Below are 26,404 nucleotides of genomic sequence, written 5' to 3' on the forward strand. Positions count from 1 at the left end.
GAATATTTTTAAAAAATAAAAAGAAAAAAAATTTAGAGCTCCCAGTGCTTTGAGGGTGATTATTTTCCTACCTTTGCACATTCTAACAAGAACCCAAAGAGGTGCATTCACCCTTTCTGCCAAGATGTTACTGTGAGCAAGGCACATGACATTTAATAACGCTGGACTTTAATTTTGACCAACTGTTGTGGCTTTCTTTTCAAACCACTGCAGGTCCTTCATTCATTCATGAGTGCTTTACACACTGTGGCAAAGATGAGATGGTTGAATATATGACATCATTGCTGCTAACACCAGGAAACAAAAGAGGCACATTTGCATGAGAAAGATGGCTTTTCTGTAGCATTGAAGAGAGGGAGGGTCAGGGGTTCATTCCTCTGTTTGCAGGCCATGGACAGTGCTATAAGCTTACCATGCCTTATTCTGTGGGGCTCACAGTCAGCAAATATAGCACTGGGCCCATTGCTGCCTACAAAAAGACCATTATCCCCTGATAACAGTTGTGCTGGCTATGACTTTTGCATGGCACTAGGAGTTTCATTTGATGTTCAATGGCTCTGTGAGAGAAGCACAAACCATTCTGCCTCTTCTTTGTATGGGTTTGTTCGGTGAGGGGAAGGGACCAAGAACAGGGGGAGCTGGATTGGCAAATGCTACTGTCAGCTAGTCTCTCCCACACAGCTACTGACTTAATTTGACCTCTTTGTGGTAGAGAATGCCATACACATGCTGTGCAGGAATGAATAGATGAAGCTTTGGCTCACAGGAGCTCCTCAAAATGCCACAAGAACCCCAAACAAAATCCATCATATTGCTTCCTGCAGCTCAAGAGGTCCATAGTATACATGGCTCTACATCAACCGGGAACACTTTGGCAATTAAAACATTTCGGCAATTAAAACATTTCAGAAATCTTCAGTTTCTTTTGAGTGTATTTATTGTAATACAAAAGTCATGGCCCATACAATAGCTTGGGGGCAGGGCGGGGGTGTGGGTGCAAGGAATTTGCTTTTGGTTTGAGAAAAGAAATCATGATCTGAGATGCCAAAGTTATGGATGTCTGGAAATATTTTTGAGTGACTACACAACAAGATATTTTTCTTGGCTTCACGGAGAAGATGGGAAGTATGCTGTTCCTTATGATTTGTGTGGCTAGGAGGGAGCGGAGCACTTCTAGAGATGCTCTGCAGGCTCAGGAAGCACATTCCCTGGTTGTGGAAACAGGCAGAATTTGTGCCATCCCACTCCCTTTCAGCAATGTCAATGTGATTCAGTCTTCTACAAGGTGTATCAAAAGGAAATTGCAACGAGGAGGTACATCTAGGCTGTATAGGTATTAGGAAGGACTATAATTCCTCATGAGATTATAGATAACTCCACTGCTATTTCTTTAAATGGATGTTGAACGGACACAACTCTTTAAAGTTCAAGTCAGGCACCTTTGGACCATCAAAAGAGCCAGACTAGTCTCCTCTTCCTGCTTACTCTTACAAGCTTGAAATATCTGTCTCTTCTTTGCCAAAAAAATGTCAAAAGCTTTTGACTAGCTAGCTGACCAGAGAGCAGCCCAGATATTGCTGCATCAGTAAAGTACTCTGAAAGGGACACTGTCATCTTAAAACAACAAAGGCTGTATCTAAATTAAGAGTCAGTAATATTCTACTTTAGTGTCTCAGTGAAATAAGATCAGTGATTCCTCACTATGCACAAAAATCCCAAATGGGCCACAAAATCCACTTGATTTAGCACTGCACCCAAGGTGACCTACCACAGTAAACCACCACATGTTATTGTTGCTGTAATCATAAGCACAAGACACAGAATGCTTCACAGAGCAGTATATTTATATATCCAATGTGTTCAACCGGCTGCTCAAAAGAGCAGATGAGCACAGCATTAGAAAAACACTGGGTATGTTTGTATAATATGCCTGTGTATGTAGCCAACTCAAAATACTCTTCCTCACTTGAACTGAGATAGTTTCCATTATTTATTTATCTACTTATTTATTTTAGTGGCTATTTGACATCTCTTCTTAAGCTTAGAAAATTAAGCCTCCTGCTTCATCATTCAGCTCTCTCCCTACCATATGGTTGCTCTGATTCATCCCAGCCATCAGCTGGTGCAGTGCACAGTTCAGGGATGTTTTAAGTTTTACCATATTTAAGGGCAGGAGGATTTATTAGTTGCTCATCTTTTTGAAGCTCTAGACTTGGATGCGCCAACTAGCAGCACTCATTACTGTCTGAATTAATGTTATTTTCTTTCTCAGAAGAGCAGTCAATGCAGGAGGTGGGAAAGAGAAAATGGGCAAGCACTTATCTTTAAGTTGCTTTTGTAAAAATATTTCAGTTCCAATTCTCCCATGCCCAAGGCTGTGAGACCTGTAAATGGAATGTGGCACACTCCCTCTGTTGCAAATTTAACCTAATTCCCGCACAGCAAGTGCAGCTACATTAAAAAAGAATAGATTGTGTTGTGTACAAGTGATTTAAGCTGCAACTGCTGGGGTTTGGTATTATATTTACTCCCCAAAAAGGTTATCCAAATGTGTTTTGAAATGTAGAAAATAGATGACATTAGAGAACAATATATACTGGCCCATTCTGTAAGTAACAACATATCATTCAAACAAATAACTCTACAGCAGGAAATGCAGGCGGGAACAGCATTTTTATAAAGGCACAAGACATGGCGTTCCCACTATGGAGCCTAAATATTCACACTTTCCCTGCTCCCCAGAGGCAAAAATAACATTTCTCTGCCAAACCACAGATCTTGAAACCCAGAACTAATGCTACCACCAAGGCCAACACCAGTATCTCCTATGTAAACAGTAACCAGTAGACAGACCTAAATCTGTATCCACAGCTGCTTCAAACAAATGCTGTAGACACAGCTGCCAGCCACAAGAATCACTGAGAATTAAATTATACTTTACCCAACCCATTAAAACAACATCAAGTTGACCATATTGGAGTTTTGACCAGTCACTAAACAAACCATAGGGAAGAAAGAGTAAGCTGGATCACAAACAAACAAGTGCAACCACTGGAAAAACAATGTGTATTTTCACTCCATTTAAAAGCATAGGCCACAGAGTGCTTTTCCCATTTAACAAATTGTTTTCATGTTCAGAAATATTTGCAAAGGGAAAAAAAGACCTATTTTCTGATGAATAAAAACTGTTTGAATGGTCTGACTGATTAACATTGTGTAACATCTACAGAATACTTCTTGCATACATTTGAGCATTTAAAAGATTTGTGTATGTTAAATTATATCATTCAAATTTGGCCCTGCATGGCTTGTAAAATCCATATAAGACAACAGGAGATAATTATCAGAGAATTTTATCTCCTTCAGCTTTTAGGAGAGCAGTATAAACATCAACTTTATAACTGTCTTTGCACTCTATTTCAATTAGCGTGATAAGATATCATGTCCCTAATTCAAAGGATAAAACATTTTTTTTCTTTTTAATTCTGTATCCAAACAGAATAAAAATCTCTGGTATTTTACCAGATACGACATACCTTATATAATAGACTCTGTCTATAAAAGTAGGTAGGTTTCCTAAGCTAGGCAAGATTTGAAGGAGAAGGAGGTTGGGGTTTTGGTACATTTTTAAATTACTGATCTATGCAAAACAGACAGTCTTTTAAGCATACAAGGTCTTCCTCAGGCTTGAAAGAAAAGCAGAGATGCTTGAACTTAAATACAAGCTGAGAACAATTGCTTTGAATTTGTTAATCAGATCATTTGGGAGAAAAGGCAGCTGACACCTCATAAATGGAGGAATGACACCTGCAACAGAAGTGATGTTAAGATAGCTGTTTTCTGTGAGAAAGAGATGGACGATTTATCATCAATTAAACTTACAGGAATTAATGGGTGTGGCCAAAAGAAGGCATAATGTGCTATAAAACTAATATATCTCTACTCAATTCATGATTCCTGGTATCCAATAGCATTATGAATTTTAGTTCCCAGGTACTTATTTTGAAAGTACTTTGTAGGTTTCCCCTGCAGATAAGAACTGAAAAGGCAAAAATGAAATTAACGTTTTGTGAGAAATATTCTTTCTCAGATCTTCGAGTGTGTCTGGTTTTCATCAATTATTCATTTATTCTGGTGTTTAGTGGCAGTTTGGTTTCACACATACATTTTCCTTGCAGACATTTGATATACTTGTTAAAATATATTACATATGGGATGTGTAAGCTCCAGATCTTGTAAAGGTCCAATGCAGGACAGGGTATTTAACAGCTGAGAAGATATGTTCGCAGTTCTTACATTTGATGTCCAGCGGTTATCATGGGTCTGTTTAGTATGTGTTGGACCAAAAGAGTGCTGCTATAGTGATAAATTTAGAAAAGATCCACACTGAGGGTTGGAAGTATGTTGAAGGAGATGCCTCTCGGCAGGGGGACACATTGCATTTGTCATGGATTTCAGTGGAAGACTCTAGATGATAAAGGTGTAATTTACATAGTCTTAGGTACAACATAACTATAAGCATAAACATGGTGGAATAAACATTTAAAATATCTTCTTCAAGGTTGTTTATTAAAAGCCTGCCATATTGCAAGGCCCTCTGTGTGATGCAGCTGTGCCCTCACGGTCCAATAAGAAAGGTGAAGTTATGTGTGAGAGTGAAAAGAAGCTGGTTGATGTGAATTTCTGAGGGTTACACATTGTACATACTCCAGCTAGTCTTACGGGAGTCGATTACATGGCATACATTACATGATACGGACTGTTGGTATGTGAACAGGTAACATCTGGCGCAACGGGGTTGATCCTGGTGAAGTGGGGATTATGTAGTATGGTTTATGAAGGAAGTCTGCTCTGTCCTGCAGCAAGTGTGCCCCTTTGGTGAGCACGGACTGGAGGAGGGCAGTAAGAGTGCAATGACTAAGAATGCAAGGTTTCCCTTGATGGTATACTGGGGACAGTATAGGAAGTCTTAGGCACAGGAGATGCTACATAAGATGACAGGAGATGCAGATCTTCTTCAAGTTCCATCAGCCTGATCAATGTAGTCTTAGTGGATCAAGATTTACAGATCATTGTTCATCTGTTGGCTTAATCACTATGTAGGGACAGTGTCTTAAGCACTACCCAGGACTGTTTTCAAAAAGCAGCTGTGATTGTGATACTGCTTTCTTATGTTGGATATTTTGATGCTCTTTCTTATCCTAAAGCAATTACTACAGCAGCCCAAGGTAGGATTCCAGCTAGGCTTGTCAACCAAGCTTCTTCTATAGGCTACGGAGAGAAACATTTACCTGCAGAGGCAGAACCATGCCATTCTGTGTAAAGCAGATAGGAAGTACCATTTGGGGATATCCATGGTACTTCCTTAGGTGCCTATAGTTAGTTGAAAAGACTCGGCTTTCTTGTCAGAAATTCTCTTCACAGAGAGCTTCTTCATGAAAAACTGAACTGTTCCTCTTTCAAAGGTTGGGTTTTACAGGTTTTCTTCTCCAACCCATTGGCATCAAAATGTTCAATGATGGCACTCCTCCAAGCTCAAAGTGTATGGTATTTCACAAGGAAAGGCAAATCCTCCATAATTTTTGACAAGAAAAAAAAACCAAAAAAAACCCTCCTAACAATCTAGCAGAAAGAGTACTGAAGAAAAAAAACCCCAACCACTCACAAAATCCAAGAGTAAATTCCTTATGCTCAGCAGTTTCTAGGGCTCCAGGAGAGTGAATGTTTCCGGTAGAACTCTTTCAGTTGGACAATCCATCCACAAATATTTACTAAAGAGGTGTGAGCTGGCACTGGTGATTGCTAGTTAGTCTCTATCCAGATGGTCTTACTTCAGTCACTGCAGCAGGACTGTTGAATTTCTCTTAATTTGCAGCAGCTGGAGTTGAGCTAGGACAACACAAGCTTCCTGCTCATTCTCACATCCAGGCTATCAGTCCCTGGTCTTGGTTCCTAATTTTGGCTGGGTTAGACTTTATTTTCTTCCTAGTAGCTGGTACAGTGCTGTGGCTTTGATTTAGTATGAGAATAACATTGATAACACGCTGATATTTCAGTTGTTGCTAAGCAGTGCTTACCCTAAGTCAAAGATTGTTCAGTTTCCCATGCTCTGCCAGCGAGCAAGTGCATAGGAAGCTGGGAGGGAGCACAGCCAGGGCACCTGACCCAAACTGGCCAAAAGGATATTCCGTACCATAGAATATCATTCTCAGTATATAAACTTGGGGGAGTTGGCTGGGGGGTGCAAATAACTGCTCAGGGACTGGCTGGGCATTGGTCAATGGGTGGTGAGTGATTGCGTTGCGCACCACTTGTTTTTCCTGAGTTTTATTCCTGTTTCTCTTTGTTATCTTCCTTTTCACGACTACTACTAGTAGCAATAGTATTATTAGTAGTATATTTTACTTTATTTCAGTTGTTAAACTAAAAACCCACGAGTTGTACCTTTTTTCCCCAGTTCTCCTCCCCAAACCATCAGGGGAGAGGGGAGTTAGAAAGCGGCTGCATGGTACTTAGCTGCTGGCTGGGGTTAAACCATGACGTCTTGCAAACTTGGCTCAACTATTTCTTTTTCAGTACCTTTCCAGCCAAGAACATCTTCTTCTGATGGTCTCTCAGGACTGAGTGAAATTTATCTGGAGTGAGAGAGAAAAAGAATGGGCATCTAAGCACAAGCAGCTCAATCACCACACTTACCCATGACAGATTACGGCAGTCTGATTCCCACAAAATGCTGTATCATATGCTGTCTGGCTCTGCCCTGTTATCTTGTCTGTATAGTTGGACTGACCAAAGCATTGTCCAGCAGCCCCTTTTGGCCATCATTTCAGGCTCTTTGAAGATTCAGACAGTATCTCATATGTCTAAACTACATTTTTTAGATTTTCCTTCCAAAAAAGGCAAAACCCTGACATTTTCCTTTCAATGGAAGCTTAGATGAAGACAGCCAAGTAACCTGAGGAACCGGAAGGCTTCTGAGGGCCCTATAGTCTACTTTAATCCATCTCCACACATCATTATCTCTTTTTATGAGTTTATAATCAAGAATTGCTTTTCTTTTAAAAACCTGAGATACTCTGAAGTATATCAAAGTAATCTCAATCAACTTAATGTGTCAATTGCTTATTAAATACCAATAATTTCCAAAGCAGAAAAAATATACTGTACTGTTTCGTGGCAAATGTTTTATAGAAAAACAGTGTAATATTGTCATGGTTTAACCCTGGCTGGCAGCAAAGCACCATACAGCCACTTGCTCACTCTCCCCCGCCCCCCTCTCCAGTGGGATGGGGGAGAGGATTGGAAGAGTAAAAGTGAGAAAAGAGAAAAAAACAGTTTAATAGGTAAAGCAAAATTTGCACATGCAAGCAAAGCAAAACAAGACATTCATTCATACTTTCCATTGGCACCAGCTACTGAAAAGAAAATTAACTCTATCTCAGCTGAAACTAGGACAATATCCACTCCTTATTCCATACCATTTATGTCATGTCACACTTTCCAATACAACCTCATTAACCACCACCACCCTTCCCATCCTTTGATATGATACACAGTTATCCCCCTAGTCTACAGATCGCCCCTGTAAAAATGTCTATAAAATGTCCACAAATGTCCACAAAATGTCTATAGAGTTCATTTAGTCCATGAACATGGTCTGTTAGGTGGTCACTCAAGAGAGGCAAGGATGTGTGTTGTATGGGGTCATTGCGCACCAGAGCCATCTCAGGTCAGGTCACTGCTGCACTTGCACTGCTTCCTGTAAGGCTTGTCCTCCAATGGTTCAGATGGTTGCTACTATAGTCATTCTTATAACATGAAACTCAAATCATGGGTTACAACAACTTGAAGGTATATCCATTACAATCTCCACCCCTGGTCCCTCTGGACCAGCCCGTAGAGTTTAACATTGCAATGAACTCCTCCCCTTGCTCCTGCTCCAGCTTGGATGTGCCCACAGACTGCAGTCCCTTAGGGCTGTACCTGCTCCAAGTGGAGCCTCAGATGTGAGCCACAGCCCCCCCAGGGATATACCAGCTGCAGCATAGACTCATCCACAGACACAGACACTTTGAGGTGCACCTGTTCCAGCATGGCCTTACCCACAGCCACAGTCCCTTCAGAAGTAAATCTGCTCTAGTGTGGCCTTACCCCTGGCTGCAGGCCCTCCAGGGATGTACTTGCTCTGTCATGGGCTTATCCATGCGCACATGCCTTGAGGTGCTCCAGCATGGCCTCTTGCGCAGCCACTGATGTTTCAAGGTGTACCTGCTGTAGCATGGACTTAGCCACAGCCACAGATGCTTTGAGGTGTACCTTCTCCAGCATGGACTTGTCCTTGGGCCACAGTTCCTTCACAGGATACCTGCTGTGGCATGGACATAACTGTGGCCACAGACACTCTCAGATGCACCTGCTCTGGAATGGACTTATTCACAGACACTTTGGGGTGTCCTGCTCCCGCATGGACTGATCCACAGGTCACAGTCCCTTCAGCTCGAGCTCACACTGGAGCTCCAGCCTGTCCAGTCTGGCAGCACAGAAACAGCAGCGATGCCCTGGCCACCTGCCAGCCCAGGCACATCGCCATCGCTGTTATCAGAGTGTTCCCGGGCACAGCGCAGTAAGATAAGCAGCACAGCAAGCAGCGAGAGCAAAAAGCAGCCACTAACGAGCACTGGACTCTAATGCACAGCAAGGCAAGCAAGCCCCATGGCCAGCACAGAAACCTGCCCTTTAATAGCTAAACAGCAATAACAGCTAGAAATTTGAACTAACACATTCAAATCAAATCCATCATTATCTTGAACCCTTCAAGCCCCATGTTGGGCACCAAAAAGGAACTGTCATGGTTTAACCTCAGCTAAGCACCACGCAACCGCTCACTTGCTTCCCCCACAGTGGGATGGGGGAGAGGATCAGAAGAGTAAAAGTGAGAAAACTTGTGGGCTGAGATAAAGATAGTTTAATAAGTAAAGCAAAAGGCATGCACACAAGCAAAGCAAACCAAAGAATTCACTCACCACTTCCCATGGGCAGGCAGGTGTTCAACCTTCTTCAGGAAAATAGAGCTCCGTCATGTGTAACGGTCACTTGGGAAGACAAACACCATAATGCTGAATGTCCCCCCTTTCCTTCTTCTTTCAGCTTATATATACACTGAGCATGATGTCCCATGGTATGGAATAATACCCCTTTGACTAGTTCAGGTCAGCTGTCCTGGCTGTGTCCCCTCCCAGTTTCCCATGACCCTCCCGCCCTCCTGCTGGCAGGGCCCGAGGAACTGAAAAGTCCTTGATACAATATAAATATCACCCAGCGATGACCAAACCCATCAGTGTGCTATCAACATTGTTCTCACACGAAATCCAAACCGCAGCACTGCACCAGCTACTGAGAAGAAAATTAACTCTATCCCAGCTGAAACCAGGACAAATACACACACCAGCAGTTAGAAAAGAAAACATGGAAGTATCTGATGAGATGTTGACTGTTCCAGTATTCTTATCAGTTGGACAGAGATCTGCATGATGGTGCAAAATGAAAGGTAATCAAACTGCCAACCACAAACAAATGTTGCCAGTTTATCTCATTATTGGTGATCAAGCTGCTAATATAACATGGCACTTCAGTTCATTAGCAGTGAATATGACACTAACAAGTACCTCAGGCAATTAAAACAAGTCCTGTATTGTATTAGGTTACTTGTAATCAGCACTTTGGACAACCTGGTGATCATATATTTAATGCAGTCCATGCAGTAGTGGCAGTAACCCCAGAATGAAAACTGGCTACATTTTAGGTGCTTCTCATTTTGTTGGCTGTAAGGTCTGTGCAAAAATCTGCTGAACACAAGGAAAAAGTGTAGGTGGGTGTTAATAAGAATGGCTTGAAAGGCTGTTAATATAAAATCCAGATGTTTTTATTAAAAAATTTAGAATTCTTAAAGCCAGCACCAGCTGCAGGTGTTGCTATGCCATAATTGTTCAGATGCTATGGTAACAGCCACTGTGAAAAACACCAAGATAGATAGTTTTACATCACTACCTACCAGCTGATGTTTTAGTTACAAGCTCCAATGAACTCAAAATCTGAAAAAAAAAGCTTAGTTAAAATATCTGTGTTCACTCAATTAATACATAAATGCAGCATACACTGCTAGCGCTTGCACTAGATCTCACTAGCTCTCATTCCCTTATCCTCTAACCCAAACAACTTTTTTACAGCTTCAAAGAATCCTTATGAAAAGTTTTGATAACCAAGTGTGAAAGAAAACATGGTTCCAAGATTAAGTCAAGTAGGTCTTGGAGACCTAAGAACTGTCTTGTCACTGGTCTACTAGCAAAACTTAAGTAGATAAATACTTTTAAAAAGTAAACATAATGAACAAAATTTAACATATATTCTTCCCTGGGTACACTGACAGTAACAAATACCTTGTGTGGCAAGGTAAGAGTGACATGTATTGTGGATGTTTTGTATGAGGAAAATTACAGGTCGAATAATCCTCCAGCACCCTACTTTCTAGGCCCTGAAACTAACCCCATCACCCCTTTAGCTTCATCCTTCCTCTAGGGAGTAAAGAAAGGCACTGTCAATTCAGTGTTAACAAAACGAGAGCAAGTAGGCTAGCTGATATCTGAGCTCAAACGGGACAGAACAAACCTATCAGCAATGCAGTTAAGTGGCAGATACAATTTAAATTAGATAAATGTGGAGTGGAAGAAAGAGCCAAAGTATTTTTCACATGCTGCTGGGATCTGAATTACCTAGAGATCTAAGCTACTAGAGTATTTCAGGAACAGGATCTAGCATTCATCATTAACGTGCTGGAGTGCTGCTGGGAGTTTAGAACAAGGAAATGATTGGGCAAAATAATAACATTGACAAGAATTGCTAAAGGAAACATTGGAACAGACTAGGATTTTATAATTTGGTGATACATTTTTTTCCCCTTAATACTGTACAACAGGGTAGTCTGTCTCAACTCCAAGCTCCAGTGTGCCACAGACAGTAAAGCTTTACATGGACTCGAGATAAGACAGTGAAAGAGACATTAAATATTGAGAAAGATGAAAATAACTGAGGTTATTTAGTTTAGAAAGCAGGAGTATAAGAAGGACCATTTAAAATAATGAATGGTTTAGGGGAAAGAGAACTGGTACTCCTCCACAGCCCATCCCAGCCCCATAACACAATTACAAGACAAAAGTTGATGAAATTGTCAGGCAGAAAATGTGAAATGAACAGAAGGGAAACTGTCTTAAAGTAGCACATTATCACTCCATGGAATTCAATGCCACAGGAAATTGTTGAGGAAAAGAGTTTAACAAGATTTTAAAAGGGTTGAGTTATTTATACTAACAAGTAAAACTTTTGTGCCTATGTGGCTAGGTCAACAAAGTAAGGGACTTTAACCCTTCATGGAGAAGGAAGCTGTGGGTAGGGGCTTGCAGAAAGACATCTGGATGTATGAAGCCTAGAGGAATTCTGGCTTCATTTGAACTTCAGGGATGGCCGGTACCAGACTGCCTGTTAGGGCAACCTTCACATTTATAGCTCTCAAGAGCTTCTGATGAAGGAAGCAGGAGAGAAGGGGATGCTGGAACTTATCAGGATAACATCTACGATCCTTATAAGTTCTTCCTAAAGACACCAAAACTCGAGATTTAATACACATGCACCAAAACTCATGGGAAGTCAGGTGCTTGCCTATAAAAGCTAGACATCTGCTACCTGGCAATGCTGTCCCTCCCTGCTGTTTCCTCAAGCTATAATCATGTACACTCAGCTATAACACTGCTACACAGAATAGGCTCTGAAGAGTAGAAACCTGGATATTTTTTTTTTTTCCAAATTATCTACAAGAGTTGGGTAGACACTTGCACACAACAAAGAATATTGACAGGTCACACAACAATGCTGAGAGATTCAAGAAAATGGAGTGAAATTGCCTAGAATTCAAAATTAAAACATGAGTTTTCTGTATTGTAGGACTTTGTCCTGAAGAACAAAAGCAGCATGATGTTGACTGTCTTAATAAACCATCCTTTTCCGGTGCCTTTCAGCTGGGCCCGCAGAAGGAGCCTGCAGATATCCTATAAATAGGTAGGTAACTCTGCTAGCACGTTGGTCTTGATGCCCAGTTCTTGATATGTTCAACCAAGCTTTCACACTGTGTGTCTGGTTTAATGTCTTATCAGGCCACAATGTCTGGCTCTGGAGTAGAAACAGCTCAGCCCACTCGCACCAGCATTCAGACAAATGATGAAGAAAATGGTACAGCTGCTGAGCACAAGTGCCTGAGAATGTCTAGTTTGGGATTTTAATGCATTGTGGCTTTCACTGCTGCTAACTGTTCTTCTGTCATAGTTTATCCACAAATTTATATTGTCAAATTGTAGTAAATAAATGAATAAATAAAAAAAAATAAATAAATAAGCTATAAGCACTGGTATAAATTAAACAAACACCATTGTGTTGTCCTAATACAAAAATGTAAAGTGGAAGAGGAAAAAGCAAACCAGAGCTAGTTTAAGGGGGGAAGGTGGGTGGGGGGAACAACCCACAACAGGAAGTGTAGGTCACTACATAAAAATCTAAAATGTAACCAAACTTCAGTTGAGCAGAAGAGATACTTATAGCTGCTCCATCCCTTTTAGTTCAGCTAAAAGAATAAGCCAGTTTTAAAAGGCCCTAACAATTACCAAAACTATACATGGTAAGCAGAGCTACAGACCTGCCCTCTCCCTTGCAGCAGCTGGAAGGATGTTATCATAGGGTGAAGGATTTCCTAAACATTTCATTAAAAAGTTAAACTTTTGATAGAAAATTACTGGCTTTGAGAAAACTGACAAGAAAGAACAGCTCACTCTCCACACATAAGTGCCCATCAGTGAAAAGAGCTGGCCTCTATCCTGTTGGTTAGTCTATTTAAGTGGGCTGTAGGAAGTTCAAAACACTGCCCTTCTGAGGCGTCTTCCTTATCTCAGGGAGGTGGTCCTACCAAAGTCCCCAGAGTGACGTTTGCTTCCCTGGTGGTGCAGTCTTTACATCAAGTGGAAAAGCACTAACTGGTAAGACTGCTTACATAGCTTGGTGGCTGAGGTGCATTCTCCATAGGACTCACATTAAATAATGGATCTGCCCAATATGACTGCATGGCTGCTGCATATTTTAAACTGTACTTTACTTTTTTTTGTGAAAAACATGGGAGAACCTAGATTTCATTTTGTCAAAATGTCAAAACTGTTGGTTTCTCTGCCCTTAAAATGGAGTTAATGATATTGTGACAGCTGCGTTGTTTTCAAATATGAGATGACATTTTTCCTACACCCTTCTGTGATGAGATGCTCCTGACCTCAGGTATAGCATAGGACAATAGAAAGGGCATAAATAGTGTACTTGCACTGTTTACATCGCTGTTTAGACCAGCTTACACAAAGAAACTTGCAAGGTGCAGTCCCTCTCCCAAAGTGTTATGTTACTATCTAACATATGTAACTAACATAGCTAGTTACCATAGCTATGGCAAGACCTAACTGCCCACATGACAGGCAGGCTGAAGGAAAGGGGCCCAGCAGAAAGCAGTTGTCTTGTCCTTCCAGGTTGAAAATTAAACCTTATGTCAACTACCTGCAACGCCAGCAAAGACCATGACAGAGCACATGTGCTAAGTGCCCTCTCACAGCAGGGAATGGGACCCACTGCCCACTGGGATGGAAAATGACTGAGGGGAATTTCAAGGCGGATAGTGTTGTAAGAGGAAAATTAACTTAGCAGTCAAGAAACATCTGGATGTGGAACTTTCTTATGCCACTCCATGTCACTTAGGGTGTATATGAAACACTGTCATAGGGAATCAGTCTGTTTCAGCATCTTTCAGCTGGGGCCACAGATTTTAACCATGAGTTAGGAGGTCTGTGCAGATGACTTGCTTGGGAAGCTGCTTCTTGCCTTTTGTTACTGGGTTTACTTTCACAAGATCTGTTTCATTTGATATTCCTCATAGTCTATCAGGTTTCCAAAAGATAATGTACTAAGTTTGCGCAGATTTTAAAACACGCTTGGAAAGTGAGTGCTAACCAGTTTGAGATTCCTATGGTGATAAGCTCTATGAATCAATACAAGCTTGGCTGCCTGTGTGGCTTTGCTTTATGGAAACACATCAGTATCTCCATAATCATAAGCCTGTACCTGATTTAACAAAAAACAGTAAAAGAAGGAAAAATAGACGGTGTGGGTGGCAACATGCTACTCTTCTGTCGAAATGGCAAAGTATTGTCTCATCTTGTCATATTATTTATATCACACTGAATACATAGCCTATTTAAATGCAGGTTTATTCAGGGTTATATTGTTTAGCTTTTGCGAATCAACTGTTATACGAAAAGGAAAATCAATGTATTGCACACTGTCTCACATTCTATTAATCCAACTGAAGATACAGTGAACAGATGCGCAGCACGTTTTCATACAAGTCATATGATTCTTAGTTGGACAGGACACTTTCAACAAGAAAACATTCATAATGCAACGTTATCGCTGCTATAAGGATTGTGACTTATTGAAATGCAATATATATTTTTTTAAAACACTGTCTGAAACTAGGTACATTACCAAGTTTAGAAATCCTATTAGGAAACGTGGTATACACCATTAGCTGCCTAAATACCTTTGCACTGTGTTGCTCTTGTCCTCAAGAGGTATTTAAATGTCTAATTCCCAGCGACATCACCAGGACCAAGGTGCCTACATACCTGTGAAGGTTCAGGTTTCCTACAGCATAAGGATAATATTTTCAAGCCTGAGGCATACTTATTGCATACACCCTTGTAAAAAATAACTTTGCTTTTCCATATCTGCCACATCTCACAGTGGCTTTTGTATTTCTCATATTTGCTGTTAACTTAGGTGTGGATTTCACTCACAGTGAAATCAGCAGGGCCTAAACTCAGACCTAAGGTTAAACACATGCTAATCTATTCTGAATGAGAAAAGAGCACTGAGTTACAGAGGGATAACTACCTGGTATGGACTCTGTGGGTTTTCATTTGGGTTTCTAAATTGCCTGGTGCATTGTCAAAATGTCCCATTTAAGAGCTCTACAGAAGCGTATTTCCCTCTTTTTTATGGGATTGCTTTCATCAGTTCCTGCAGAGTCCCTCTAACTCAATCAGTGCCTCATTCTAATACATTTGACACAATAATGCTCTGCAGCTGCATGCAGAAACCATGGAATAACAGCACTGAATTAACAGGCCTCTGAAAACTTCCCAACTAAAATTCTTGACAGATTTTCTGAGTCACAAAAAATAAATAAAAAAGACTGCAAAACCCTAATAAAATATCCATCAGTGCTTTATCATGCTTCTACAATACAGATACAAGCAGGTTTTGTTTTTTCAGTCATTCTGACTTTCTCAATGACATTTATCTGATATTTAACCCCTCTGATACATATATAAATTTCCAGGACTTGGGACATTTCTAAATGACAGGGGAACAGCCCTAATAATGCTCATCTTCATACCTACTTGCTGACTACTTAAATACAGAAAAAGGATTTTGGCATGCTGAACAATTACAATTCACTTTCAATCAAGATAACAAGCCTGTGCCAAGGTTAAGGTTCCAACTTAAGCAATATAAGTAATATTCCTGTATTTAAATATCCTCTTTTGTATCGCTTGAAAGATTATATTTCTGACCTGAACCCATCCACTGCCTTTTGTATGCTGCTAAAGATCTCCCCAGATACTTCTCAGTAATGCCTGATTTCTAAGTCTGAGGTCCTTCAGGGTGACAAGTGCTGTGGTAAGTAAGAAACTAATTTTCTTCAATTTGGTTAAGGAATTGTGTGAGAAAAATTTTCCCTATGAAAAAATAGCTTTTCAGTTAAATAGAAACTTGCACTAATTGTATTTTTAATCAAAATACATCAGGTTTATGGTAAAACCCTCACATGGTTCAATTGTGATTGTCTATGAAAACAAAATTAATTACTTTTGGTTAAGACTTTTGTAGAGGAAAAGCATTACTTCCTAGCTATTTCTACATTTGTTCCTGATCTGATAAGGGAAGTATAAAAGAAACAAAAGCCAAGAGAATATAAAATCTAGCTATTAATAATTCACATGTAATTGACCCACTGGAAGGAGAAATAACCTGAGACGTGCATGTCAGGTTCCCTTATGCACAAATTTTCCAGATATCACAATGATGGGTGTAACATACAAGCCTTTGTAAGAAACTTTGCCATCTTTGCAGCCAGCTGCAGCACTTTAATACAATGTGCTAAATGGAATTCTGTGCCCAGAAGATTCAGTTACATTCTGAGCAATGTAGTCTCAGCAATATTTAAAACTCATGCTGAATGTCTCCAGCTGGCAGAAAGATATTTTTCCCTCACCAAATGTATCTCTCTTTTCCACGTTTTAGGTCAATTTTTGCTTGCCCCTTTACTGTGGTAGGTCATATCGTGTGAACCTTTCTCCTGATCTTTACCTCCTGCACCTCTTCCAGTTTCAGACAGACACCTGCAGCTATGCACCCACAACCTTCTCGTCCTTTCCTGTGGCAGATAACTCGTGCTTTGGCAGCGTTTTTTCCCAAGCGTTGCATGAGTTCAGGAGCCTATGCACTGCACTGTGAAACAGATGTAGGGCAATGCCCACGGCATATAATGTGGAGTTATCACATGTTTTTACACAGTCAGTACTACTGTTGTTGTTGTTTACCTGATGTGTAGTTTCATTCATATCTTCTTTGTTCATCTGTATCATATTTGTCGCTGTACTCTTCTGCTACAGAAGAGGTTATGAGGGCACAATGACAACAATTCTCTGTACTTCCATGCACATACAATCTAAATTTTCTTCCTCTGTTCAGAGAGGAAAATTTGTGTCCTACCAGGTCTGGGCACAAATGCTTACCAGTCCCTACAATCCCCAGTTAGCTATCCTGGCAGGGTCAATTTATGCCTTTATTCTGCAAAAGCAGGTAAACAATGACTGGGGATCTGCTGACATCCTAGCCTCTTTGCACAGATATTAAACTCCTCATGAGATAACAGCTAAGAATGGCGCTTCATTTTGATATTCTTGGTCAAAGGCTGAATTGTAGCCGCTGTTCAGCAACCCAGCAACTGATGTGCACCAGAGTTGCCTACCCGTTTTCTGGCAAGCAGATTTCACCGATGCATTCACATGTTCATCAGGATATCCAGGTGCTACGTGTACAGTCTAAGCGCATTTATACTCTTTGGGCTGGAAGACTTTGTAAGTGTGCAACATTTGTATGATGGTAACATTACATCTTTAAAATTCCTGTTGACTTTTCCATTTCTGAAGGAAATTAATTCAATCAAACAAATGGATTCTAAGGCTGAGGTTTTTAGCAGCACTTAGCGTTGGCCTGTATTAGCTATATGAACTCCAGGGCGAGTCTTCTATCGACATCAGTGCCAGCAGTCAGGACAATGATGAGCACTTTGAAGGACCCCATGTACACAGGCATTTATTCAAATTTATTGTGTAAGGTGCATGTATCAGAAGTACCCAGCACCCAAATCTGGGAGCAGGTTCCTTAAGGAATACAGTAGTTGTCTACAGAAATCTAGTAAAATTAATAATAATCCTTAGTACTACTGGAGCACCTAGATGTTCTTTCTGACACCAAGTCCTACACAATAGCCTCTGCCTGAGCCCCTGTTAGTGATAAGATAAATCTCCTAGCTTCAGTGGCTCAGAATTGGACACAGAGAAAGAGACCGTCTGTGACTGAAAAAGCTTATCTTCTAAATAAACAAGACAGACAAAGCCTGGCTGAAAACAGATCTGTCAAACTTGCAGAGACACTCAACACCTGCTGGCTTCTGTTCACTGAGCCAAGCTAAAACAGGGCTCTGATGTGACTACCTGAGTAACTGAATAAAGATGTAAGTACACTGTAGTGTATTTATATGAACCCTTGGTCACTGTTTTTGTGTGCAGAGGTCCAGAAATATTGCATGTCTTTGTCATGGGGGTATGAAGATAGGACCCTGCACTCATCACAAGCCATTAAAAAGAATGTGCTGTACATTCCCAAGATATCATTGGCCATTTTTATTAGAATGCTTTTATTTCTTAATTAATATTTTTATTTCAATCTTAACCAAGCAAATTTTTTTCAACAGAGGCTACATACAGAACATGCCACAGTTGGACTTCTAAATGAAACTAGTCTGGCTGATGAAAGCCTATCTGACTAACAGTCTCAAAGCAAGAAAACAGCTGCACATTCTCCCCTATGCACAGAGGTGTTCAACCTTTTCAAACCTTGATAAGAAAACTGTCTTTAATCTTTCATATATTTCCCCTCTCCTCCTTCAAATTAAAAATAAAAATTTCTGATTTAAGAAAGATAGTAAAATAAAAGTCTTAGTGTGCACTAAAAGAGAACACACCCCCACCCCCACCCCCACCAAAATCTGGCACTGGGAGATTTCTTGAGAGGTTTGCTATGAAACTGTAAACACAGAAAAAACAGTTGCTGGCAATTTTCCCCATCTTAAGGATAACACATTTGTACTTTTATGCTCTTCATTGGGCTCAGGTGGAACAGTTTGACCTCTGGTCCAACTCCAGAAATGTGCTTGAGCTCTACTTTTGTCAAAGGAAATTTAGAATTATCTCCACTTTCACTTTCATGCAGTAGCAGGTCAAGAAGTGCTGGGTTGGTACAGACCTCTGTGAATAGTGCTTGGTACATCTAGTGAGCATCCCTTTCCTGCCACCCTTCCACTGGCACTGGAGGGAAAGCAGGTCCTCTGAAGGACAGCTCAGGACTGCTGAGGTGTGAACTTGGTCTGAACTGCCCTTGCCAGGAGCGTCCATCCCTCTCTAACCACCACGGAGGAGCTGACAGACACTGCCTAGCAGTCACTGTGACTATATTGCTCTCCCTGCAGGAGTCCCCAGTCTAGACCTTCAGGGGGTCCTAGCCTATTTGGATCAGTGGTGTTACCCCTTAGTCCAGTTTTTGTCCTACATCCTCACCTCTTACCAGGTGCCTCTGTGACACATCCCACATTACTGATGGAATGCAGCCAATGCAAAGTACCTACAGCGAGAGGAAAGCAGCAGATACTGGCACCGCAGTACTATTTCCAGCCCTGTCTCGTGGTCCCTACATTGTACCAGACCAAATCAAGCTCTCCTTTGAGAGAAACAGTCCTTCTTAATTTGATTACATGCACATACAAAAGTTATGGATTCCTAAACAACTCCCCCAGTGCCTCCCCCATAAGCTGAATAATAACCATCTGGTGGAGTAATTTTTAAAAACTACAGCTATGCCAGAATTTGCTTGGCAAGTTTTTAATCAAATTGAAGGAGGCAAACCCACAAACAACGGTCTTCTTCACTCCACAAGCCTGAGTCATCCACAGACACCATCTCTCTTGTGCTCTGGAGGAGGCAGGTGTCCTGTGGGGAAAAAAACACCACAGTGTGTAATTGTTTTGTTAAAAATTATACTTACTGGGGACCAGAATAAATTCCACAAGTACTTGTATTTCTAGCATTTCTCAGCTCCCAATTCTTGAAAACTTCTCAATCTTCTACATGTTTGTTTTGAGTTTGTTTTTGTGTGTGTGTGTGCGCGTAACTGTAGTTGCCAAAAGACTCCCCCAGTTTTATTTCAGTTTTTGATTTTCTGTAGCATACTGACATTTCAAATTTTTATCCAGTGAATTTCTAGGTGAATATCAACTATTCCAATTTGGAGTAGGGATGTTTACATACAAAGTCTTTCTTTGGTGAGGTTTCTTTTACAGTCCCATGAGAAATAGGATCATTTTGATGCCGTTTGGGTCAGGCTTTAGCAGCTGGAAAAGATGCAGTGACTCTACAAGATGTACACTGACATCAAGGACTTATGTTTAAAAATTACCTTTGAAAATCTCACGTGTAGACTATCCTGACTCCTTTCCCAGGACTAAGTCTTTTATAGGGAATATTATAGAGTCACAGTTGCAAAGATGCTCATATGCTCCCAGACCAACTTTGAGAGAGAGAATTATAGCATACTCTGCAGTTACTAAGGCCTCCAGAGCTGCTCCTTGTTGCTGACACAGGCAAGTGTCTGGATTGTTTTTCTGACTATTGCTTGCTCTTGAGCTGGAACGGGAATGCTGTGTTCCTTTGAATGGGCATGGTCTGCTTCCACACTGTGCTGTCGGTGCCACTGGTCTCCTGCCTGAGAACTGGACGCACCTGAGAACTGGAGCTGCCTGCACTTGTACAAAGATGTAAGGGTTCCTCCACACCACAAACAAGACTCCTTTAGCATGGACCTGGGGTTATAGCAGTCATCCATCTTCAGTTCAACTCCTCCCTTTCCAGCTAGTATTTACGCTACCACTGCTGAATGATAGGAAGGCAGCTAGATGAAAGCAATGGCTAGTCTTCAGTAATGGGCAGCATTCAACAAATACAACTGTTAGAAAAGATGTTGTGCATGGCTGAAAGGTCAAGCCCCTGTTATCTCTGTATCCTGATGGTCAATTTGCCACAGTTTGCATTTTGAAGATTTGAATCTCTTCCCCACACAAGTGAAAAAATAATTCATTTAAGACAGAGGCCTTGCTGCAACACACCTCCCACAGCAGGGTGTTGATTTCAATACTACATGTCAGAATTAATCAATCTGGTTTTATTTCAAAGTTAGCTAAAGGAATTTTACTGAATTTGAGTAGAGAATTAATGTTACAGGGCAGAAATAGCATATCCACTCAAAGCAAAAATGGCCTCTGGAGTTAATGGAGAGCCCTCAGCAACTTGTGACAGATTTTGCTAATTTTTTGCCTGAATTTAAAAGAACGTAGAAATAATTTGACACCTGAATCAGGAAATGAGGTTGCCCTTTTTCCCCCTTTTTGGTCAGTTTTGGGAGATGTCTACTCTGAGCAGCTGGATTCAAAGGCTCTCTTAATATTCAAGTTATATTAAAAAATCTACAAGTAATTGATTAAATGCTTTCAGTAAGTCCAGCGAGTTGGCTGCTCACCTTGTTTCCCCCATGCAGTAGCTTCAGAAAGCTCTGTTTGCTCGGCAAGGAACACAACCCATTGAATTTGTACAGGCTGAATTGCTACACAAGCCCCACACACCTTGTTCGTGCTTAGGTACAGTAACCGTATTTCTGACAGTCAAAGCATCAAAACTCCTGTTTCGATGCTTTATCTGAACCCCAGAGAATAAAACTACCCTGGCTTTGTATTTTGTAAGTGCCATTGCTTCCCGATTCTGGCTCCACAACCACATGGGCATGGTGTTGGATGGGAAGATTTTTCCCAGTAATGGGCCATCTGACAGTTATCAGGAAACTCCAAACACATCGTTAACATTTTCTACCAGAAAAGCCTCGACAGTGTCTGTGCTCATTCACATTTTTCCTTCATCCCACACCCAATTCATCACATTGAATACTCATTCTACTGGGCTGCTAGTTGCTGATAAAAAGCAGGGACAGCCCAGGTTGCTTCAGGAATATGTCTTCAATCCATTTCTTACTTGAATGAAGAAAAGGATGTTTTGTTTGAGGAGCTAAAAAGTGAGACAACATCCCAGGCATCCTAAGTTACCAGGCTTTAGTAATGAGCTGGGAGCATCCCAGAGAAATCAAGAGAAATTATTCTTGCCACTTATCGTTGACATCCCTGACAGAGTGATTTTTACAAACACCTAATGTGACAGAGATTTTCAGGGAGAGATTCGCTGGGACTGATGGCAGAACAGGATAGGAAACTTGCAGCAGTATGACTTTTCCTACTCCTCCCCCAAAATACAGCTGTATCCTCAGCATTAAGTGGAGCCAGGTGCTACTAACAGAGCAGCTGCCTTCCTAAATATAAAAGCCCCAAGGGACTGATGGTCTTTTGTATCATGTCTGTCACTTCTGTGTTTGTCTCTTGTAAGTGATAAAGGTAAAAACCTAGAAAATATTAAGCAATTAAAGTGAAATTAGAGGTCAAAAATCAACAACAAAAAAAGTTTCATTAAAAGATTTGGGATTTTATTTTCTTTAAATATGCTTGAAGAAAATGCTGAAGAACCAGATCTTCCATGTGATTAGATGGTTTGGGACTTGGCTCAGGTAATGTCTTAATTTTAGCTAAGAGGATTTAGTCTAATGTTTTATTGCTAGTAGTAGTGGTGTTTCAATGTTTTATTTTGTCTTTTCCTGCTTTACTTTGAAGTCAGTTGTATCCCTTTCTTAGTCTAATACCAAATTGGATATCACCTATGTAAGTAGTGCAGTAAAATGCTTGGGGGAAAAGCAACTAAAACTACTTCCCTTCTTGCACTGGTATCTCTCTCCTCCTCACGCGCATATCAGTTTTTCTATAGACTAAAAAGAACTTGTGTCCCAGAAAAGATGAAAGAATTATATGTGTGCCATAATACTAATAATCCTTCTAGTATTATAACATTTGGAGAAACTCCTGTAACAATGGATCGCTTCTAAATGACTATGTTATTTTTCTTAATAAGAGCTTTTATAAACCATTGTTCCACCATGACAGAAACTGAGTACTTGTGCATGCCATGAACTTCATCTGCTAAAAAAATTAGTTTTCATTGGTTGATAGGATACACAGTTGAAAAATGTACCTCTTTGCCATAAGAAAAATTATTTTGTGAACTGAAGCAGAAAGTTTTATGATGCTTCTCCATAGCTTTGATTTCTGCAGTACACTGAGCAGAACAAGCTCTGAGATGAGTGCTTGAAAAGTGTTGTGCAATTGGGTATACCACTTCTGTAGAACTTGTTTAGCATAACTTCCTTAGCATTAGTAGCTAAATTTGTTAAAGCCTTAGGTTGCAACCTGTGGACTTTTCACCTACATATGTTGAACTCTTACCTATGTAAGTAAAAGAAGGCCCCAGAGCTGGTTCAAGCTGGAAGTTAAGGAAGCTACAGTCACCAGCAGAAGCTTCAACCTTAGAGACAGGAAAAGAAATGGGCCACCTGGAGACAACGAAAGGACCTAATGAAGAATGGAAAGACCCCAGACCCTAATATTACTATTGGTCTGAACTGTTGCATGAGGGGTGCAGAACCTGGATTGTAAGGGTGTAACTTTCCAGGGATTTCTTTGTTCAGAGGCATTCTTTGAAGGAATGCAGCTCAAGCAGTAGTGCTAATAAAAGAGAAGTTTATAGAAAAACTTCCTTTTTTTGCTTATGGAATTAGTGGAAACCTAGTGTCCAACCCTGTTATGGTGGCTGGCATGTGTAATTTCCATGGCAAAGCAAAGTTTCAAGCACTACTGTAGGAGCTGGCTTAACCACTGAGCTTCATTAGCAGTGTAATTGGTCTCTGGTTCAGATGGGAGAATTGCAGTATCCTATGCAGTATGGTAGAGATGACATTTAAATCAGGTTTCTTAAATATGCACATTTAGTATACTTAATTGCCTGTAAAATAATTATTCTGTACTGAACAATTATGTTGTGGTAGGGAGCAAGGCTTCTAAACATCTCAAAGGCCCAGAATTAAGACATTGTTCTCTCCTAAGATATATGGTAAAACAGCAGAAGTGTTTTATCTCTACAGTGGGGTCTCTGCATCAGACTCAAGGCTATATTTAAGAAGACACTCTTAATGTTTTCTTCCCCCCATTTTTTTACCCTTCCTTGTGCTGTTTTAATTTAGCAAGACGGGTGGAAATACACTTCAAACCATGGGCAGGAATGAGGATTAAAATCACTGGATGGCATCAGTGGCTTCAGTTAGATCAGAATATCTAAAGCTAGTCACGTGAGAATTTTGGCTGGTCAGAAATGCAGACATCTCCCAAGTGTAGTCTGGGATGTTGAGTTGGGTGGTGAAGGTAGATGATGTGGCCATATCCCTTTGAATACTGATCTGTGGGCTGACCTGAGTTAAAGGTTGTTTGCAGGGAAGATAGGAAAGAAATCTTTTCCTCTTTGAGAATTGTAGCCTAACCCAGATAAGGAGGTGTGAAAGGGAGGAGAAAGTCCTCTTTTTTTTTTTTTTTTTTTTTTTTTTTCCCTGCCCCCTAAAGAGCTCCCCCTGATGCCTTGCGCATGTTCCATGTAGGGGGTGGTGGCTGGCAGTTTGCAGGGAAGTGACTTCTTGCATTTGAACAGAAGCACCTTGAGCCTTCCTGGCATAGTAGCTGTGCTGCGGGCTGAGCTGGGATGTTCAGCAGTACTTCATGCTTATTCTCCTATCTGCCTTTTTGCTGGCTTGGGTGGTCATGGTGTCATTAATCAAATCTCAGTTCATAGTGAAGATCTGGACACCAGGAATCAGAGGAAACACACTGAGAATCAGAAAATAAGTTTGTTAAAAGTGGGTTTTTTCCCTCCTTGCTTTATTCTCTGTTGCCAAAACCCCACCCCACCTGGCAGAAACCGCATTTTTCTTTCAAATAGGATCCTTCCTTTGAGGGAGAAAAGCCAACTGAGAGCCCAAAGCACAGTCATTTCACAAAAAAGTAACAGACTAGGAGTTTGATTTCCACAGCCCTCATCACCATGTGATAATTCGGCAGATAAACCAGAAGTATCAAACCCAAACCAGTGTTCCTTCACATTAGTGCTGCCATATTGACCTCTCTATCCTCCAGCTGGATGCTTAGGGAAGAGCACAGGGTGTTGAACAACAGTCATATTCTCAACTCGCTTTTCAGCAACAGCAGATGCTAGGTCTTTCCAGCTGGAAATCATTCATTGCCTCTGATAGTATTATGCAGCAGTCATATTCTACAAACAACATAATTCATAGGTTTTAGTCCTGAAAACTTTTTTGGTATGACTTGACCTTCTTTCACCATGCTGCAAGAAAGATCCATCTTGTAACTAATTGACCTCATGTTCTGCCCATCAGGGGTTTAGGGCTGCCTCCCCTTATGATGGGTACGTGGGAATCTGTATGTTGGTGTGTTAAGAAGAGAAAATCAGTAGATGGGGCAGTGGGAACAGCTGTATTCTAGGTTAGTCTTATCATGAAGATGTAGTACCTCTTTCTTTCCACTCCTGAAAGGCTTGGGAGATGTCAGTTTATTAGAGGCAGTGTTCCTCTGGGTTACTCTGCAAAACAGTGTGCTCACCATGAACTGGATAGGGTGGGAACAATTGTCTTTTTTTCCATCACAGACTACAGCTGGAGAGAAGTCTTTAGCATGAGAGCTAGTATTTTGAAGTCCCATGTCTGACATGCACTCACTTACCTTGTGGTACTTCTAGGTGGCTCATGACTGGACAAGTGTGGCTTGCTTGGTGTGGAATTGTTAGTAAAATAAGGTCTGCATCTGAAATCCAAGGCTTATATGAAAAAAATGTAGCATTGTTTGCCCATTAAGGAGAAGTATAAAATAAAAGAAGTCTGAGGATGGGACACGGCTGCAGCAGACATGCAAGGAATCCTCTGACACAGCAACTCCCTGCAACATACCATAGAGGGTGGAGCAGAGTGGAGACTCCATGGCCATGCTCCATGATGATAAATGGGAAACAATGGTCCTCTAAGAACTGGTAAGCAGCTCATCTGGTCCCCTGAGCCAACAGTTTTCGAAACCTTACCAAAGTGTTACCTTTTTGTGAACTTTGTTGGTTTTAGTGTAATTTTAATACCAAAACACACCTCCATCACAAAGGCTAACCACATCTGTGGTGCGACCACTCCTCTTTGAGTCTGCATCCTTGATCTTTTTGTAAACTATACCTTTAAATGTGAAGTAAGAGAAATTTACACCAATCATAATAAAAGGTATGTATGACTACAGTCACTCAAACTCTACCTTGAAGGTAGAAAGGATATAAAATAGCCAGGGAAATGGGGAATTTTTGAGAGAAGATTTCACTGTGAGCAAACCAGGGGAACTCCATCTCAGACTGCCTCTGACTACCGGGATCTGCTGACAGGCTGAGCCTTGCTTCTCCCTGCCTTGGGTGAGATTTAGACTAAGCGCTTTTCTTGGGCATCTTAGAAATCTCTCTAGAGAGTTACTCCCTAACATTTATAGCCAGGCTGTATAATTTATAACCTTTTCATGCATTTTATACTTAATAATATCATATTTGCACATGCTTTCTTGCAGACAGTCACTATCACCAGCGATCTAAAAACCTGTATATTTGTTGCACAAATAAAACTGCACTGTTTAAGTAGCCAGTTGTCACAGTTTCTCACTGAACGCAACTGAACCCCAGAGTGTGGCTGTGCCAGTTCATGAGCATGACTGGACTGAAGGTGCAGACAGCTATTGGTGTATCCAGAATTGTGGTAGTCTAATTTACATATTAAACATGACTGGAATGGCAGTGGCAAATTGGATATCACTCAGAATTTGAACGTAGCCCCACCTAACCTCCCATTCTGGTGAGGA

Source organism: Falco cherrug, chromosome 1, assembly GCF_023634085.1.
Source record: "Falco cherrug isolate bFalChe1 chromosome 1, bFalChe1.pri, whole genome shotgun sequence".
Taxonomy (NCBI): Eukaryota; Metazoa; Chordata; class Aves; order Falconiformes; family Falconidae; genus Falco; species Falco cherrug.